The following is a 6,396-nucleotide window of genomic DNA, read 5'->3' as shown; positions in this document are numbered from 1 at the left end:
TAATTGTTGATATTTTGTGTTTATTCTATAGAAATCTTCCATTTATCCTCTTTAAGGGCTTGCATTGTTTTATTATGTTTTACTTTATATCAAGATACACCTAGTGTGAGAGGTCTAAACTAGCATCTCTTCTGTTTGGTGCTCTATAAAAATCTACAGATCAAAAGTGTTATATGCATAATTTGTTTAGTGTACCATTATTTTATTACTGTGAATTATTCTTAGCAATGTATTTTCCTAATTTCTTCTATCACCGGTTTATCAGTTTTTATCAAAAGCTTATAACTTTCTGGTTTATGATGACCAGTAACAAAAAAATCACATATTAGGTCATTGCCATTACAATTGCCATTGTAATATGGATATAGCAGAGAAGGGGGAGCAAAACACAACGTATGATACCAGAAGGTATCTACTGACTTGAAAGTTCCATTAATTATTTAGCTTATCCAGCTACATGTTATAATTACTGTATCCAGTTTAACTACTGGGAGAGAAAAATGCCAGCTGAAATATCTTCAGACCTGAAAGCACTGCTGGATCCTGTGCTAGATAAAAAAGCTTATATTTCTGACTGGTGGTAAGCAATATACAAATTCAACTTCAGGCATAGTTGGTGCAAAGGGGTGTCAAACAGGTGAGAAAAAAGCCGAGGGCTCTCATCAGCCATTTTGACATCTATATAAACCTCAATGTTTAAAAATGTTTTGAGATGATGAACAGGAAGAAAAAGAAATTGTATTTAAGTGCAATCAGAGTAGCCAATAATGACCCTAGTTATAAACTACATCTTTTTTTTTTTTTTGAAAAATCTACTTTTATGTACTAAAAATAAATTTTCAGACTCATAACATATTTATGAAGAAAGCCCTCTCATGCGTGTATCCATGACAACCTAGATTTATAATTTGAGCTCCAGAAAGTTGTTACAGCAGAGCTTACATAAATTACTTTAAAGAATGTAACAAAATAAGATGGTTTTCTACCTGAGGTATTTTATTTGGCATAATGTATAATATTTCAACTGTACTGAAGTATACAGGAAAACAAAAGAATTGTGCAGTGGTTTGAAACCAGTCTTGTCATAAAGTAAACATTTTTAATACAAGGAAAATATAGAAGCTCTTTATGATAAAGCACACTGGAAATTAAGAAATCCATGAAGACTTAGTAATCGAATATTAGCATGCCATAGTTGGGAAAGTAAGGAAGCATAACAGAAATGTGAAGAGTCGATTGCCTGAAATAAATAAAACTCCTACTGCCTACTGGGATTCCATCTGTACTGCTTTGAGCACAGGCAACCTATTTTTTTTTCTCTCTTACCTAGGGAAAAGGGCCTGCTTTCGCTATACTGAGCATTACTAAAATTGCATTTTTGTTATACATACTTTTTTTTTTTTTGCATTTGACTTGAGAGACGTAGTATATTGTTTGGATAATAGATTAACACAGTAGACAATTTCCAAGTACAAAATGGAAAAAGTGAGAAGATAATCCATGAGATTTTCCAAAACAAATATCAATGACTTACCTAGCATTTTGTTGTCAAATAAATGTATTATCTACCTTGAAAAGAGACTTTGAGGAAAAAGAGATACAATCCTTCAATAACTGTTTAATACACTATTACGAACTCAAGTGTTGTTAACAACAACTACCATCTCTGTGAAAATTGTTCTGAGCAGAGCCTACTGCTTTAGACTGCAAGCCAGGAAAGCAAAAAAGCAGACAAGCTCGTAACACAATCTTCCCTTGAACTCTCATGTTGAGAGAAAATGATCTTGACATCAGCAATGTTATGCTTGGGTAACACACTGCTGGGCAGCCTGGAACTGGGTGGATTCATTACTTCTAGACCCACACTGGGGCCTCAGGGGCTCTGTTCATGGTGGATCCCCAGTGGAGAGGTACGTAGCTGGGGGCTGCCCTATAAGGTTAACGTGAAATTCAATACCTCCATCAAATGCAGCAACACAAAGTTCCTCTGTAATCCCTATACACAGGCTTCAAGCACTGCAACCCATGAGCTCTGTGCTTTGCAAACTTCTCTTATGATGACAGAAATATAACAGAGGTTAGGCTGATACTAAGCTGGCACAAGCTTTCCAGCCCACGCTCCTGAAGCAGAACCAACTGGTGACAGGGATGTTTACACTGCATGTGTCCCCAGCTGGTTAGCTGCGGCCTTTTGTGGCCTGTTGTCTCTTCCCTCATTTCCCGACAGATAGGAAAGAGTAACACTATGGCTCCCCCTTCTTATCTGGAACATGGGCCTCGATGTGCAACATGGGCCTCAATGTGCAACATAAAAACTGAGGGGCTCTTGGCAGCCCCTTTGCTCTTTTTTCTAGCTGTGATAAGGCAACCTGAGGACTAATTTTCTGTATAAGCCAAATGTAATTTTAGTCACTTGTATAAATATTTGTGATCCCAGTTCATGCAATTCAGTAGTACTGTAAGAGCCTTAAGTAGGCAAAGAAATTACTTTTATGGGAAGGATTCTGTACTAAAACATTATTAAAATATATGAAACATTCACTGAATTTCTTTTTCTTGGCATATTACAGTACATTAGTTTCTATAGCCCAGTACTATATTTTATTTAATGAAATCTCATTTATTGACACTACTCAGCACTTTCCATCTTAACTGGTATAGTATTGAGTCTGCCTTCAGTTTCTTTCTGTTTGCCATGAAAAAAGCAGAAAATGTGCAGCAGAAATGAAATCCCTTATCAAGATCCGTCAGCATTAATAATCTCTCCTGAAATTTTGTGACAATAATATGCAAATACATAATAGCTCCCATTATGTATAACAGAAGACACTTGACCGACTGGTTTACCAGAGAATGATATTGCATTTTAACTAAAAGTCTTGAGAATGCTGCTACTTCATACATGTGCAACAAGACATTCTTGAGTCCTGCCCCAGCTAGACTGAACTAGACACCTGTACCTAGAATCCTTTCTAAAGAGCCTGTGTCAAAAAACATACAGAAAGATATCACAAAGGCAATGTAACCATATTTGAATTTGTGTTATTAGTCAGATATAATTTTAAGTGGTACATAAACCTCACAGTGGTAAAAAGGTTACACATTGCTAGATGTTTGGTAAGCATTGTATTAGAGGAAAATTTTAAAACATGTTTATGCAACTTTTATTCTTCATATTTTAGATGGCATGTTTAGTGTAACTGGTTAAACCATCTATTCCTCTGATATCTAGTGGTTTTGCATGGAAATTCATTTGTGACCCATTAAACACATTACCTAACATATGTCCATCAACCAGCACAATTGACATATATTGGTTTTGGACAGGTAACAATGACTCAAGGGCCACCATGTGTAAATACTTACGAGGGTTAAAACCTAGAACAAATGCCATGCAAGTGTGATGCTACATAAAATTCCGTGCAATTTAAATGCATTAATTGAAATTATTAAGCAAGCTTATTTGATGTGTTTCCTCTGGTGTTAATGAAAGAGAGTGTCAAGCAATTGTACATGGAGAGAGGAAAATCAGTGTTTTGTATCAACATTTAGATACCATGAAGTTACAGCTGTATCTCTTGTCTACAGTTGTCCTCTACATGGGAACTGAAAAGGTTTGTTTTTTTCACTGTTTCAATAACAAGAAAAAATTACCCTCAAAGTTACAATTTGTCAAAGACCACTTTAAAATATGGTTCCTGTCTAACAGTTCTTATGAACCAAGCTTGGATAATGTCACATGACAAGGGTTGGCCACAATGAAATGTAAAATGGAAATAAGTGTTACTAGTACAAACAAATCTCAGAGCTCGGTCTTCTGCCTCGGTGCTGCTTTTCCATGTTCATCTGGCTTAGAAAGACCAACTCAGTGAAGTTATATCCGGCTCTACTTGAAATGCCACTAAGCAACTCTAATTAGAGAAGGGAAAAGACCTTTTTTAACCATAGCATTGCACACATTAGCTTGTATTTTTAAGCACTTAGGATACCTTTCATGAAACCAAATAGAATATTCCTAAATCATACAGCTACTTTTGGAATATCATTAAGCACACATTTCAGGAACAATATGAAAATAATATATATGTAATTAGAATTTACAAAAAGAAAAAATTGAAAGGGATTTATTAATACTTTAAAGAAAAAGGTAATATGTCTATTTGATCAACTGTTCAAGTTATTTGAACAACCCTCTTAAAAAGTAATTATTTTTTTGATGAACGATTGATCCTTCAAAATGCTTACTCACTGTTATGACTGAGCACTGAGTGCACACAAAGAACATGAGTATTGCATACTTAACACAGGCACAGAGCACGGTCAGCCGGTTACCCAGGACTGCATCCGGGTAAATATCGCAATGGCAATAGACAACTCCCTCAGCACTTGTGGGTGCATCCTATCAGGGCCCATGGACTTGTATGAGTCTAATCTGTTTAAATGCTCCCTAACCTGATCCTTCTCCACCTAGGTAAGTCATCCTCTCTCTGGACTTTCCCACTAGTCTCTGTGGCCTTAGATTCCTGAGACCAAGTCTTACCAGTAAAAACTAAAGCAAAGAAAACACCCAGTACATTGTTTTTCCCGACTCCTATGTCACCAGGTTCCCTGCCCCATTCACCAACGTGTCCACACCTCACCTATTCTTTTTTTGCTGATGTACCCATATAAGCCCTTCTTGTTGCCCTTCTTGTTACCCTTCAGTTTATTCACTAGATTCAACTCCAAATGGACTTTGGCTTTCCTAACTCCATCCCTGCGTGCTCATTGTCAGTGTCTCTGAATTCCTCCTGGGCCACCTGACCCTACTTCTACCTCTTGTGCACTGCTTTTTTATGTCTGAGTTTTGTCAGGAGCAACTTGTTTATCCATGTAGGCCTCCTGCTTGATTTCCAGCTTGTCAAGAGCAGACTGTTCTTGATCTTGGTGGTGAATCACCTTGAAAATCAGACAGTTCTTCTGGACCTTTCTTCTCTCCAAGGACATTTCCCATAGGATTCTTCCAGGCAGGTCCCTGAACAGGCCAAACTCTGTCCTCCCAAAATCCAGGGTGTGATCCTGCTTTTTGCTTTTTTCTCCTTCTCCTGGGATCATGAACTCCATGGTCACTGCAGCCATGGTTGACCCTAACCTTCACATCCTTGTCCAGTCCTTCCTTGTTTTCAAGTATGAGGTTCAGCAGAATGGAGCTTTTTGCAAAGAGAGGAGCTCTTTGGCTCCTTGATTAATTCTGACATCAAATTGTCATCAAAGCATTCCAGAAACCTCCTGGATTTCTCATGCTTGCTGTGTTGCCCCTCCAGCAGATATCAGTGTTATAGAAGTCTCCCATGAGGACCAAGGTCTGTGATCAGGAGGCTTCTTCTCATTTTTGAAGGAGGCCTAAACTACTTTGTCATGATCAGGAAGAGGTACATGCTCCAGTCTTGAAGAAAAATCTGTTCCTATTTATGAAACTGGCAGCTTTTACAGAGAGGATCTGAGTCTTTTCACACCTTTACTGTCTGTGGATGAAAATTTGGAGACAAATGAATACTCCTTGGCTCACTGCAATGATGTCTGAGTCCTGGAGTAGTTTGCCTCTTGCTATTGCAGGACCGTATGTTCTAAGATGAGATGCAGTCAGGTACATATATGCCAGCAAAGCCCTGGTTGCTCTTATTTTAAGAACTAAACCCATGTTTTGTAACTGGTAGACTTTACACAAAGCCCATTTCAGCTCATGAATTAAGTGTTTTACATAAGAACACTTTTGGGTTTGGTTTGGTTTACCGCAACTCTAGGTACTTAAACAGCCTCTTTAGAAAAACAAGAAGGGTAGAATTTTTAATTGACAGTGGCTCTTTACTGACTGTAAATTTATGTTCATACAATGTTTTTCATGCTGAAAAATTACAAAATTTAGCAATTTCAATTTTATTTTTTTAAAAGCCCTGTTTAATCATCTCACACCCTATTTCACTAAAAGGTAGACTTATATATAGGATATGAATGAATGAATGGTTAGCTTTGTACAGCAACTGTACACAACAGATAAGGAGTGGAAATAAATCCAGTAAATAAATACTTTTCCATATTGCATTATAACTGGGAGGTAAACAGCATGCAAATACTTACCCAAGCCAGGAACAGTGAAGGTAGCAATGCTGTTAAGAGCGTGAAATGTATAAATAACCACACAGGAGAACTTCTGCTAACGAACTCTACATCTACTCTCCTGGCAGACCTGGATTAAAAAAGGATCAATGCAGCCACACTAAGAGCTTTCAGCAGTTTCAATATCAAATATTGCTGTGGTTTATTAAGTAGTGGTCAAATAATAAAGACCAGTGAGGATTATATGCACTTGGAATTTTTTGAGGAGAGGAATCAGGACAAATAAGTTTAAGTGGAGCC

Source organism: Phalacrocorax carbo, chromosome Z, assembly GCF_963921805.1.
Source record: "Phalacrocorax carbo chromosome Z, bPhaCar2.1, whole genome shotgun sequence".
Classification (NCBI taxonomy): Eukaryota; Metazoa; Chordata; class Aves; order Suliformes; family Phalacrocoracidae; genus Phalacrocorax; species Phalacrocorax carbo.
The sequence above is the reverse complement of the archived record's forward strand: the minus strand, read 5'-3'. Positions refer to the sequence as shown.